General features: G+C 37.1%; 6 non-coding genes across 6 annotated transcripts; all 6 read right to left on the bottom strand.

Annotated features, from left to right (window-relative positions):
* Positions 1–2,059: 2,059 nt before the first annotated feature.
* trnar-ucg (transfer RNA arginine (anticodon UCG)) lies at positions 2,060–2,132 on the bottom strand. The gene has a single exon. It is a non-coding gene; the product is annotated as a tRNA-Arg (tRNA).
* Positions 2,133–3,658: 1,526 nt separating this feature from the next.
* Positions 3,659–3,731, bottom strand: trnar-ucg (transfer RNA arginine (anticodon UCG)). Its single transcript has one exon. It is a non-coding gene; the product is annotated as a tRNA-Arg (tRNA).
* A 2,935-nt stretch (positions 3,732–6,666) lies between these two features.
* On the bottom strand, positions 6,667–6,739 carry trnar-ucg (transfer RNA arginine (anticodon UCG)). Its single transcript has one exon. It is a non-coding gene; the product is annotated as a tRNA-Arg (tRNA).
* Positions 6,740–7,720: 981 nt separating this feature from the next.
* trnar-ucg (transfer RNA arginine (anticodon UCG)) lies at positions 7,721–7,793 on the bottom strand. Its single transcript has one exon. It is a non-coding gene; the product is annotated as a tRNA-Arg (tRNA).
* Positions 7,794–12,911: 5,118 nt separating this feature from the next.
* Positions 12,912–12,984, bottom strand: trnar-ucg (transfer RNA arginine (anticodon UCG)). The gene has a single exon. It is a non-coding gene; the product is annotated as a tRNA-Arg (tRNA).
* A 981-nt stretch (positions 12,985–13,965) lies between these two features.
* On the bottom strand, positions 13,966–14,038 carry trnar-ucg (transfer RNA arginine (anticodon UCG)). Its single transcript has one exon. It is a non-coding gene; the product is annotated as a tRNA-Arg (tRNA).
* Between the last annotated feature and the right edge of the window lie 634 nt (positions 14,039–14,672).

Here is a 14,672-nt window from a genome sequence, read left to right as displayed (position 1 = left end):
GGACAGTTTTCTATGCAGATTTCAGAACAAATAGGGTCCCTGGAGGAATTTAACACATTGGTCAATCACAATTCACACATTCCTATTAAAATAACTGAGTATAGGCCCATTAATAAGAATATATATATATATATTTTTTTTTACAAAACAAGATATCTTTAATCAATGTCTTAGGTTCTTATGTAAAAAATTTGGGCACCGATTCATACTCACGCCCAGTACTTTCTGATCAAAATTTGGTTTAGACTATAATACAATATGCAGATTTCGATATAACGGGCTCTGCTCACCTTTATATAGAGCGCTCCGATCAGATTTCCTGAGGCAAGATGAATGGCTGGGGAAGTCACTCTTCCGTCTGATTTTTTAGCCGTGATCAGTCTCGTCCTCTCACACTAACTTATAATAGATCGAATTCAAGAACAACCAAACTCTGCTACCAATTCTGTTAGTGTTCAAATACTGGAGAGTTGAGACCAAATCACGGACGCTGGACAGAGTGGATTTCAGTTGTAACAAAAGACAGTTTTAATGAGTCAGAGATATCTTGTCCCGCAGTTTTACGTGCACGGACCTAGTTCACATAACTCGGCAAGGAGCCAGGTGAAAAAGAGACCTATACAATGGTTACATACATTTTTATACATAGAATAAAGTAGGTGGAGTCTTGTCGTTTCGGTCTTCTTGACTGGTCGGAGGGTTGGAGGCGGGCCTTGCTCTAGCCAGAGCGGGCCCCATTGGTGCACAGCAAAAGTTCTTTGCTCTTGGGACCGGCCAGTTAGAGGGAGATGAGATGTGTGTTTATATAAGGAAGAGGGGGTCAGTCTTATGGCTGGGTGTATGTGTTCTTATGACGGAATGTCTTTGTTTATATGAGCTATGTGTATGAATATTTATATAACAAAAGCTAGTGATATTTTACAAGTACGAAAAGACTATGTCCCTCAATCAGACATAATATTTCTCAGGTCTTGCAGTCTTAGATTATTGAAGTGTCCAATGTCCAAGCTTTTCAAAGCAACAAGACCAATGACATATTTCGGGAAATTGCAAACATGTACGAATTAGCTGAGCTAATGAAATTAAACGACCCTATTTGATATCATACAGACTTTGCTATGCAACCATAGACATAAAAATTGTTAACCTGTCCGAATGAGGAAAGCTAGTGATTTTTAACAAGTACAAAGATACTCTTTCCTTCAATCTTTCGATGCAGATTCAGACACAATAATTCTCAGGCCTTGCAGTCTTAGATTATTAAAGTTGAACAACAATGTCCAAGCTTTTCAAAGCAACAAGACCAATGCCTTATTTAGCGAAATTGCAAACATGTCCATATTAGCAGATTTAATGAAATTAAACGACCACGAAAATGCCTCAAAACCTCAATTTTCTATTTTGAAGTAAGACGCCTTATCCACGAGGCGACACCTTCTACTCCATATTCTCCGATATGACATCAAACAGACGTTGCTTAGCAACAACAGACATCAAAATTGTGAACCTATCCGAATGAGGAAAGCTAGTGATATTTTACAAGTACGAAAAGACTATGTCCCTCAATCAGACATAATATTTCTCAGATCTTGCAGTCTTAGATTATTGAAGTTGAACAACAATGTCCAAGCTTTTCAAAGCAACAAGACCAATGCCTTATTTCGGGAAATTGCAAACATGTTCAAATTAGCTGAGCTAATGAAATTAAACAACCACGAAGGGACTCGGACCCTCAATCTTCTGATTCGAAGTCATACGCCTTATCCATTAGGCCACGCAGTCAATGTGATACAGCCCTATTTGACATTATACAGACTTTGCTATGCAAAAGTAGACATCAAAGTTGTGAACCTGTCAGAATGAGGAAAGCTAGTGATATTTAACAAGTAAGAAGATACCTTTTCCCTCAATCTTGCGATGCAGAATCAGACTCAATAATTCTCAGGCCTTGCAATATTAGATTATTAAAGATGAATAACAATGTCCAAGCAACAAGACCAATGCCTTATTTAGCGAAATTGCAAACATGTCCATATTAGCGGAGCTAATGAAAATTAAACAACCACGAAGGGACTCGAACCCTCAATCTTCTGATTCGAAGTCAGACGCCTTATCCATTAGGCCACGCAGTCTATGTGATGCAGCCCTATTTGACATTATACAGACTTTGCTATGCAACCATAGACATAAAAATTGTGAACCTGTCCGAATGAGGAAAGCTAGTGATTTTTAACAAGTACAAAGATACTCTTTCCTTCAATCTTTCGATGCAGATTCAGACACAATAATTCTCAGGTCTTGCAGTCTTAGATTATTAAAGTTGAACAACAATGTCCAAGCTTTTCAAAGCAACAAGACCAATGCCTTATTTAGGGAAATTGCAAACATGTACGAATTAGCTGAGCTAATGAAATTAAACGACCCTATTTGACATCATACAGACTTTGCTATGCAACAGTAGACATCAAAGTTGTGAACCTGTCCGAATGAGGAAAGCTAGTGATATTTAACAAGTAAGAAGATACCTTTTCCCTCAATCTTGCGATGCAGAATCAGACTCAATAATTCTCAGGCCTTGCAATATTAGATTATTAAAGATGAATAACAATGTCCAAGCCTTTCAAAGAAACAAGACCAATGCCTTATTTCGGGAAATTGCAAACATGTCCATATTAGCAGATTTAATTAAATTAAACGATCACGAAAATGCCTCAAAACCTCAATTTTCTATTTTGAAGTAAGACGCCTTATCCACGAGGCAACACCTTCTACTCCATATTCTCCGATATGACATCAAACAGACGTTGCTTAGCAACAACAGACATCAAAATTGTGAACCTATCCGAATGAGGAAAGCTAGTGATATTTTACAAGTACGAAAATACTATGTCCCTCAATCAGACATAATATTTCTCAGGTCTTGCAGTCTTAGATTATTGAAGTGTCCAATGTCCAAGCTTTTCAAAGCAACAAGACCAATGCCTTATTTAGGGAAATTGCAAACATGTACGAATTAGCTGAGCTAATGAAATTAAACGACCCTATTTGATATCATACAGACTTTGCTATACAACAGTAGACATCAAAGTTGTGAACCTGTCCGAATGAGGAAAGCTAGTGATATTTAACAAGTAAGAAGATACCTTTTCCCTCAAATTTGCGATGCAGAATCAGACTCAATAATTCTCAGGCCTTGCAATATTAGATTATTAAAGATGAATAACAATGTCCAAGCCTTTCAAAGAAACAAGACCAATGCCTTATTTCGGGAAATTGCAAACATGTCCATATTAGCAGATTTAATGAAATTAAACGACCACGAAAATGCCTCAAAACCTCAATTTTCTATTTTGAAGTAAGACGCCTTATCCATGAGGCAACACCTTCTACTCCATATTCTCCGATATGACATCAAACAGACGTTGCTTAGCAACAACAGACATCAAAATTGTGAACCTATCCGAATGAGGAAAGCTAGTGATATTTTACAAGTACGAAAAGACTATGTCCCTCAATCAGACATAATATTTCTCAGGTCTTGCAGTCTTAGATTATTGAAGTTGAACAACAATGTCCAAGCTTTTCAAAGCAACAAGACCAATGACATATTTCGGGAAATTGCAAACATGTTCAAATTAGCTGAGCTAATGAAATTAAACAACCACGAAGGGACTCGAACCCTCAATCTTCTGATTCGAAGTCAGACGCCTTATCCATTAGGCCACGCAGTCTATGTGATACAGCCCTATTTGACATTATACAGACTTTGCTATGCAACCATAGACATAAAAATTGTGAACCTGTCCGAATGAGGAAAGCTAGTGATTTTTAACAAGTACAAAGATACTCTTTCCTTCAATCTTTCGATGCAGATTCAGACACAATAATTCTCAGGCCTTGCAGTCTTAGATTATTAAAGTTGAACAACAATGTCCAAGCTTTTCAAAGCAACAAGACCAATGCCTTATTTAGCGAAATTGCAAACATGTCCATATTAGCAGATTTAATGAAATTAAACGACCACGAAAATGCCTCAAAACCTCAATTTTCTGTTTCGAAGTAAGACGCCTTATCCACGAGGCAACACCTTCTACTCCATATTCTCCGATATGACATCAAACAGACGTTGTTTAGCAACAACAGACATCAAAATTGTGAACCTATCCGAATGAGGAAAGCTAGTGATATTTTACAAGTACGAAAAGACTATGTCCCTCAATCAGACATAATATTTCTCAGGTCTTGCAGTCTTAGATTATTGAAGTGTCCAATGTCCAAGCTTTTCAAAGCAACAAGACCAATGCCTTATTTCGGGAAATTGCAAACATGTTCAAATTAGCTGAGCTAATGAAATTAAACAACCACGAAGGGACTCGAACCTTCAATCTTCTGATTCGAAGTCAGACGCCTTATCCATTAGGCCACGCAGTCTATGTGATACAGCACTATTTGACATTATACAGACTTTGCTATGCAAAAGTAGACATCAAAGTTGTGAACCTGTCCGAATGAGGAAAGCTAGTGATATTTAACAAGTAAGAAGATACCTTTTCCCTCAATCTTGCGATGCAGAATCAGACTCAATAATTCTCAGGCCTTGCAATATTAGATTATTAAAGATGAATAACAATGTCCAAGCAACAAGACCAATGCCTTATTTAGCGAAATTGCAAACATGTCCATATTAGCGGAGCTAATGAAAATTAAACAACCACGAAGGGACTCGAACCCTCAATCTTCTGATTCGAAGTCAGACACCTTATCCATTAGGCCACGCAGTCTATGTGATACAGCCCTATTTGACATTATACAGACTTTGCTATGCAACCATAGACATAAAAATTGTGAACCTGTCCGAATGAGGAAAGCTAGTGATTTTTAACAAGTACAAAGATACTCTTTCCTTCAATCTTTCGATGCAGATTCAGACACAATAATTCTCAGGTCTTGCAGTCTTAGATTATTAAAGTTGAACAACAATGTCCAAGCTTTTCAAAGCAACAAGACCAATGCCTTATTTAGGGAAATTGCAAACATGTACGAATTAGCTGAGCTAATGAAATTAAACGACCCTATTTGACATCATACAGACTTTGCTATGCAACAGTAGACATCAAAGTTGTGAACCTGTCCGAATGAGGAAAGCTAGTGATATTTAACAAGTAAGAAGATACCTTTTCCCTCAATCTTGCGATGCAGAATCAGACTCAATAATTCTCAGGCCTTGCAATATTAGATTATTAAAGATGAATAACAATGTCCAAGCCTTTCAAAGAAACAAGACCAATGCCTTATTTCGGGAAATTGCAAACATGTTCAAATTAGCTGAGCTAATGAAATTAAACAACCACGAAGGGACTCGGACCCTCAATCTTCTGATTCGAAGTCAGACGCCTTATCCATTAGGCCACGCAGTCTATGTGATACAACCCTATTTGACATCATACAGACTTTGCTATGCAACAGTAGACATCAAAGTTGTGAACCTGTCCGAATGAGGAAAGCTAGTGATATTTAACAAGTAAGAAGATACCTTTTCCCTCAATCTTGCGATGCAGAATCAGACTCAATAATTCTCAGGCCTTGCAATATTAGATTATTAAAGATGAATAACAATGTCCAAGCCTTTCAAAGAAACAAGACCAATGCCTTATTTCGGGAAATTGCAAACATGTCCATATTAGCAGATTTAATTAAATTAAACGACCACGAAAATGCCTCAAAACCTCAATTTTCTATTTTGAAGTAAGACGCCTTATCCACGAGGCAACACCTTCTACTCCATATTCTCCGATATGACATCAAACAGACGTTGCTTAGCAACAACAGACATCAAAATTGTGAACCTATCCGAATGAGGAAAGCTAGTGATATTTTACAAGTACGAAAATACTATGTCCCTCAATCAGACATAATATTTCTCAGGTCTTGCAGTCTTAGATTATTGAAGTGTCCAATGTCCAAGCTTTTCAAAGCAACAAGACCAATGCCTTATTTAGGGAAATTGCAAACATGTACGAATTAGCTGAGCTAATGAAATTAAACGACCCTATTTGATATCATACAGACTTTGCTATACAACAGTAGACATCAAAGTTGTGAACCTGTCCGAATGAGGAAAGCTAGTGATATTTAACAAGTAAGAAGATACCTTTTCCCTCAAATTTGCGATGCAGAATCAGACTCAATAATTCTCAGGCCTTGCAATATTAGATTATTAAAGATGAATAACAATGTCCAAGCCTTTCAAAGAAACAAGACCAATGCCTTATTTCGGGAAATTGCAAACATGTCCATATTAGCAGATTTAATGAAATTAAACGACCACGAAAATGCCTCAAAACCTCAATTTTCTATTTTGAAGTAAGACGCCTTATCCATGAGGCAACACCTTCTACTCCATATTCTCCGATATGACATCAAACAGACGTTGCTTAGCAACAACAGACATCAAAATTGTGAACCTATCCGAATGAGGAAAGCTAGTGATATTTTACAAGTACGAAAAGACTATGTCCCTCAATCAGACATAATATTTCTCAGGTCTTGCAGTCTTAGATTATTGAAGTTGAACAACAATGTCCAAGCTTTTCAAAGCAACAAGACCAATGACATATTTCGGGAAATTGCAAACATGTTCAAATTAGCTGAGCTAATGAAATTAAACAACCACGAAGGGACTCGAACCCTCAATCTTCTGATTCGAAGTCAGACGCCTTATCCATTAGGCCACGCAGTCTATGTGATACAGCCCTATTTGACATTATACAGACTTTGCTATGCAACCATAGACATAAAAATTGTTAACCTGTCCGAATGAGGAAAGCTAGTGATTTTTAACAAGTACAAAGATACTCTTTCCTTCAATCTTTCGATGCAGATTCAGACACAATAATTCTCAGGCCTTGCAGTCTTAGATTATTAAAGTTGAACAACAATGTCCAAGCTTTTCAAAGCAACAAGACCAATGCCTTATTTAGCGAAATTGCAAACATGTCCATATTAGCAGATTTAATGAAATTAAACGACCACGAAAATGCCTCAAAACCTCAATTTTCTATTTTGAAGTAAGACGCCTTATCCACGAGGCGACACCTTCTACTCCATATTCTCCGATATGACATCAAACAGACGTTGCTTAGCAACAACAGACATCAAAATTGTGAACCTATCCGAATGAGGAAAGCTAGTGATATTTTACAAGTACGAAAAGACTATGTCCCTCAATCAGACATAATATTTCTCAGGTCTTGCAGTCTTAGATTATTGAAGTTGAACAACAATGTCCAAGCTTTTCAAAGCAACAAGACCAATGCCTTATTTCGGGAAATTGCAAACATGTTCAAATTAGCTGAGCTAATGAAATTAAACAACCACGAAGGGACTCGGACCCTCAATCTTCTGATTCGAAGTCAGACGCCTTATCCATTAGGCCACGCAGTCAATGTGATACAGCCCTATTTGACATTATACAGACTTTGCTATGCAAAAGTAGACATCAAAGTTGTGAACCTGTCAGAATGAGGAAAGCTAGTGATATTTAACAAGTAAGAAGATACCTTTTCCCTCAATCTTGCGATGCAGAATCAGACTCAATAATTCTCAGGCCTTGCAATATTAGATTATTAAAGATGAATAACAATGTCCAAGCAACAAGACCAATGCCTTATTTAGCGAAATTGCAAACATGTCCATATTAGCGGAGCTAATGAAAATTAAACAACCACGAAGGGACTCGAACCCTCAATCTTCTGATTCGAAGTCAGACGCCTTATCCATTAGGCCACGCAGTCTATGTGATGCAGCCCTATTTGACATTATACAGACTTTGCTATGCAACCATAGACATAAAAATTGTGAACCTGTCCGAATGAGGAAAGCTAGTGATTTTTAACAAGTACAAAGATACTCTTTCCTTCAATCTTTCGATGCAGATTCAGACACAATAATTCTCAGGTCTTGCAGTCTTAGATTATTAAAGTTGAACAACAATGTCCAAGCTTTTCAAAGCAACAAGACCAATGCCTTATTTAGGGAAATTGCAAACATGTACGAATTAGCTGAGCTAATGAAATTAAACGACCCTATTTGACATCATACAGACTTTGCTATGCAACAGTAGACATCAAAGTTGTGAACCTGTCCGAATGAGGAAAGCTAGTGATATTTAACAAGTAAGAAGATACCTTTTCCCTCAATCTTGCGATGCAGAATCAGACTCAATAATTCTCAGGCCTTGCAATATTAGATTATTAAAGATGAATAACAATGTCCAAGCCTTTCAAAGAAACAAGACCAATGCCTTATTTCGGGAAATTGCAAACATGTTCAAATTAGCTGAGCTAATGAAATTAAACAACCACGAAGGGACTCGGACCCTCAATCTTCTGATTCGAAGTCAGACGCCTTATCCATTAGGCCATGCAGTCTATGTGATACAACCCTATTTGACATCATACAGACTTTGCTATGCAACAGTAGACATCAAAGTTGTGAACCTGTCCGAATGAGGAAAGCTAGTGATATTTAACAAGTAAGAAGATACCTTTTCCCTCAATCTTGCGATGCAGAATCAGACTCAATAATTCTCAGGCCTTGCAATATTAGATTATTAAAGATGAATAACAATGTCCAAGCCTTTCAAAGAAACAAGACCAATGCCTTATTTCGGGAAATTGCAAACATGTCCATATTAGCAGATTTAATTAAATTAAACGACCACGAAAATGCCTCAAAACCTCAATTTTCTATTTTGAAGTAAGAAGCCTTATCCACGAGGCAACACCTTCTACTCCATATTCTCCGATATGACATCAAACAGACGTTGCTTAGCAACAACAGACATCAAAATTGTGAACCTATCCGAATGAGGAAAGCTAGTGATATTTTACAAGTACGAAAAGACTATGTCCCTCAATCAGACATAATATTTCTCAGGTCTTGCAGTCTTAGATTATTGAAGTTGAACAACAATGTCCAAGCTTTTCAAAGCAACAAGACCAATGCCTTATTTCGGGAAATTGCAAACATGTTCAAATTAGCTGAGCTAATGAAATTAAACAACCACGAAGGGACTCGAACCCTCAATCTTCTGTTTCGAAGTCAGACGCCTTATCCATTAGGCCACGCAGTCTATGTGATACAGCCCTATTTGACATTATACAGACTTTGCTATGCAACCATAGACATAAAAATTGTGAACCTGTCCGAATGAGGAAAGCTAGTGATTTTTAACAAGTACAAAGATACTCTTTCCTTCAATCTTTCGATGCAGATTCAGACACAATAATTCTCAGGTCTTGCAGTCTTAGATTATTAAAGTTGAACAACAATGTCCAAGCTTTTCAAAGCAACAAGACCAATGCCTTATTTAGGGAAATTGCAAACATGTCCATATTAGCAGATTTAATGAAATTAAACGACCACGAAAATGCCTCAAAACCTCAATTTTATATTTTGAAGTAAGACGCCTTATCCACGAGGCAACACCTTCTACTCCATATTCTCCAATATGACATCAAACAGACGTTGCTTAGCAACAACAGACATCAAAATTGTGAACCTATCCGAATGAGGAAAGATAGTGATATTTTACAAGTACGAAAAGACTATGTCTCTCAATCAGACATAATATTTCTCAGGTCTTGCAGTCTTAGATTATTGAAGTTGAACAACAATGTCCAAGCTTTTCAAAGCAACAAGACCAATGCCATATTTCGGGAAATTGCAAACATGTTCAAATTAGCTGAGCTAATGAAATTAAACAACCACGCAGGGACTCTAACCCTCAATCTTCTGATTCGAAGTCAGACGCCTTATCCATTAGACAACGCAGTCTATGTGATACAGCCCTATTTGACATTATACAGACTTTGCTATGCAACCATAGACATAAAAATTGTGAACCTGTCCGAATGAGGAAAGCTAGTGATTTTTAACAAGTACAAAGATACTCTTTCCTTCAATCTTTCGATGCAGATTCAGACACAATAATTCTCAGGTCTTGCAGTCTTAGATTATTAAAGTTGAACAACAATGTCCAAGCTTTTCAAAGCAACAAGACCAATGCCTTATTTAGGGAAATTGCAAACATGTACGAATTAGCTGAGCTAATGAAATTAAACGACCCTATTTGACATCATACAGACTTTGCTATGCAACAGTAGACATCAAAGTTGTGAACCTGTCCGAATGAGGAAAGCTAGTGATATTTAACAAGTAAGAAGATACCTTTTCCCTCAATCTTGCGATGCAGAATCAGACTCAATAATTCTCAGGCCTTGCAATATTAGATTATTAAAGATGAATAACAATGTCCAAGCCTTTCAAAGAAACAAGACCAATGCCTTATTTCGGGAAATTGCAAACATGTCCATATTAGCAGATTTAATTAAATTAAACGACCACGAAAATGCCTCAAAACCTCAAATTTCTATTTTGAAGTAAGACGCCTTATCCACGAGGCAACACCTTCTACTCCATATTCTCCGATATGACATCAAACAGACGTTGCTTAGCAACAACAGACATCAAAATTGTGAACCTATCCGAATGAGGAAAGCTAGTGATATTTTACAAGTACGAAAAGACTATGTCCCTCAATCAGACATAATATTTCTCAGGTCTTGCAGTCTTAGATTATTGAAGTTGAACAACAATGTCCAAGCTTTTCAAAGCAACAAGACCAACGCCATATTTCTGGAAATTGCAAACATGTTCAAATTAGCTGAGCTAATGAAATTAAACAACCACGAAGGGACTCGAAACCTCAATCTTCTGATTCGAAATCAGACGCCTTATCCATTAGGCCACGCAGTCTATGTGATACAGCCCTATTTGACATTATACAGACTTTGCTATGCAACCATAGACATAAAAATTGTGAACCTGTCCGAATGAGGAAAGCTAGTGATTTTTAACAATACAAAGATACTCTTTCCTTCAATCTTTCGATGCAGATTCAGACACAATAATTCTCAGGCCTTGCAGTCTTAGATTATTAAAGTTGAGACAACAATGTCCACAACAATGTCCAAGCATACAAAGCAACAAGACCAATGCCTTATTTAGGGAAATTGCAAACATGTACGAATTAGCTGAGCTAATGAAATTAAACGACCCTATTTGACATCATACAGACTTTGCTATGCAACAGTAGACATCAAAGTTGTGAACCTGTCCGAATGAGGAAAGCTAGTGATATTTAACAAGTAAGAAGATACCTTTTCCCTCAATCTTGCGATGCAGAATCAGACTCAATAATTCTCAGGCCTTGCAATATTAGATTATTAAAGATGAATAACAATGTCCAAGCCTTTCAAAGAAACAAGACCAATGCCTTATTTCGGGAAATTGCAAACATGTCCATATTAGCAGATTTAATTAAATTAAACGATCACGAAAATGCCTCAAAACCTCAATTTTCTATTTTGAAGTAAGACGCCTTATCCACGAGGCAACACCTTCTACTCCATATTCTCCGATATGACATCAAACAGACGTTGCTTTGCAACCATATACATAAAAATTGTGAACCTATCCGAATGAGGAAAGCTAGTGATATTTTACAAGTACGAAAATACTATGTCCCTCAATCAGACATAATATTTCTCAGGTCTTGCAGTCTTAGATTATTGAAGTGTCCAATGTCCAAGCTTTTCAAAGCAACAAGACCAATGCCTTATTTAGGGAAATTGCAAACATGTACGAATTAGCTGAGCTAATGAAATTAAACGACCCTATTTGATATCATACAGACTTTGCTATACAACAGTAGACATCAAAGTTGTGAACCTGTCCGAATGAGGAAAGCTAGTGATATTTAACAAGTAAGAAGATACCTTTTCCCTCAAATTTGCGATGCAGAATCAGACTCAATAATTCTCAGGCCTTGCAATATTAGATTATTAAAGATGAATAACAATGTCCAAGCCTTTCAAAGAAACAAGACCAATGCCTTATTTCGGGAAATTGCAAACATGTCCATATTAGCAGATTTAATGAAATTAAACGACCACGAAAATGCCTCAAAACCTCAATTTTCTATTTTGAAGTAAGACGCCTTATCCATGAGGCAACACCTTCTACTCCATATTCTCCGATATGACATCAAACAGACGTTGCTTAGCAACAACAGACATCAAAATTGTGAACCTATCCGAATGAGGAAAGCTAGTGATATTTTACAAGTACGAAAAGACTATGTCCCTCAATCAGACATAATATTTCTCAGGTCTTGCAGTCTTAGATTATTGAAGTTGAACAACAATGTCCAAGCTTTTCAAAGCAACAAGACCAATGACATATTTCGGGAAATTGCAAACATGTTCAAATTAGCTGAGCTAATGAAATTAAACAACCACGAAGGGACTCGAACCCTCAAACTTCTGATTCGAAGTCAGACGCCTTATCCATTAGGCCACGCAGTCTATGTGATACAGCCCTATTTGACATTATACATTATCCTTCAATCTTTCGATGCAGATTCAGACACAATAATTCTCAGGCCTTGCAGTCTTAGATTATTAAAGTTGAACAACAATGTCCAAGCTTTTCAAAGCAACAAGACCAATGCCTTATTTATTTTTAAATTTAAATTTAAATTGCAAACATGTCCATATTAGCAGATTTAATTAAATTAAACGACCACGAAAATGCCTCAAAACCTCAATTTTCTATTTTGAAGTAAGACGCCTTATCCACGAGGCAACACCTTCTACTCCATATTCTCCGATATGACATCAAACAGACGTTGCTTAGCAACAACAGACATCAAAATTGTGAACCTATCCGAATGAGGAAAGCTAGTGATATTTTACAAGTACGAAAAGACTATGTCCCTCAATCAGACATAATATTTCTCAGGTCTTGCAGTCTTAGATTATTGAGGGAAATGAGCTAATGAAATTAAACAACCACGAAGGGACTCGAACCCTCAATCTTCTGATTCGAAGTCAGACGCCTTATCCATTAGGCCACGCAGTCTATGTGATACAACCCTATTTGACATTATACAGACTTTGCTATGCAACCATAGACATAAAAATTGTGAACCTGTCCGAATGAGGAAAGCTAGTGATTTTTAACAAGTACAAAGATACTCTTTCCTTCAATCTTTCGATGCAGATTCAGACACAATAATTCTCAGGCCTTGCAGTCTTAGATTATTAAAGTTGAACAACAATGTCCAAGCTTTTCAAAGCAACAAGACCAATGCCTTATTTAGCGAAATTGCAAACATGTCCATATTTACAGATTTAATGAAATTAAACGACCACGAAAATGCCTCAAAACCTCAATTTTCTATTTTGAAGTAAGACGCCTTATCCACGAGGCGACACCTTCTACTCCATATTCTCCGATATGACATCAAACAGACGTTGCTTAGCAACAACAGACATCAAAATTGTGAACCTATCCGAATGAGGAAAGCTAGTGATATTTTACAAGTACGAAAAGACTATGTCCCTCAATCAGACATAATATTTCTCAGGTCTTGCAGTCTTAGATTATTGAAGTTGAACAACAATGTCCAAGCTTTTCAAAGCAACAAGACCAATGCCTTATTTCGGGAAATTGCAAACATGTTCAAATTAGCTGAGCTAATGAAATTAAACAACCACGAAGGGACTCGGACCCTCAATCTTCTGATTCGAAGTCAGACGCCTTATCCATTAGGCCACGCAGTCAATGTGATACAGCCCTATTTGACATTATACAGACTTTGCTATGCAAAAGTAGACATCAAAGTTGTGAACCTGTCCGAATGAGGAAAGCTAGTGATATTTAACAAGTAAGAAGATACCTTTTCCCTCAATCTTGCGATGCAGAATCAGACTCAATAATTCTCAGGCCTTGCAATATTAGATTATTAAAGATGAATAACAATGTCCAAGCAACAAGACCAATGCCTTATTTAGCGAAATTGCAAACATGTCCATATTAGCGGAGCTAATGAAAATTAAACAACCACGAAGGGACTCGAACCCTCAATCTTCTGATTCGAAGTCAGACGCCTTATCCATTAGGCCACGCAGTCTATGTGATACAGCCCTATTTGACATTATACAGACTTTGCTATGCAACCATAGACATAAAAATTGTGAACCTGTCCGAATGAGGAAAGCTAGTGATTTTTAACAAGTACAAAGATACTCTTTCCTTCAATCTTTCGATGCAGATTCAGACACAATAATTCTCAGGTCTTGCAGTCTTAGATTATTAAAGTTGAACAACAATGTCCAAGCTTTTCAAAGCAACAAGACCAATGCCTTATTTAGGGAAATTGCAAACATGTACGAATTAGCTGAGCTAATGAAATTAAACGACCCTATTTGACATCATACAGACTTTGCTATGCAACAGTAGACATCAAAGTTGTGAACCTGTCCGAATGAGGAAAGCTAGTGATATTTAACAAGTAAGAAGATACCTTTTCCCTCAATCTTGCGATGCAGAATCAGACTCAATAATTCTCAGGCCTTGCAATATTAGATTATTAAAGATGAATAACAATGTCCAAGCCTTTCAAAGAAACAAGACCAATGCCTTATTTCGGGAAATTGCAAACATGTTCAAATTAGCTGAGCTAATGAAATTAAACAACCACGAAGGGACTCGGACCCTCAATCTTCTGATTCGAAGTCAGACGCCTTATCCATTAGGCCACGCAG

This window comes from Oncorhynchus clarkii, unplaced genomic scaffold (genome assembly GCF_045791955.1).
Source record: "Oncorhynchus clarkii lewisi isolate Uvic-CL-2024 unplaced genomic scaffold, UVic_Ocla_1.0 unplaced_contig_10888_pilon_pilon, whole genome shotgun sequence".
In the NCBI taxonomy this organism is placed as follows: Eukaryota; Metazoa; Chordata; class Actinopteri; order Salmoniformes; family Salmonidae; genus Oncorhynchus; species Oncorhynchus clarkii.
This window is presented reverse-complemented; position numbering and strand designations above follow the sequence as displayed.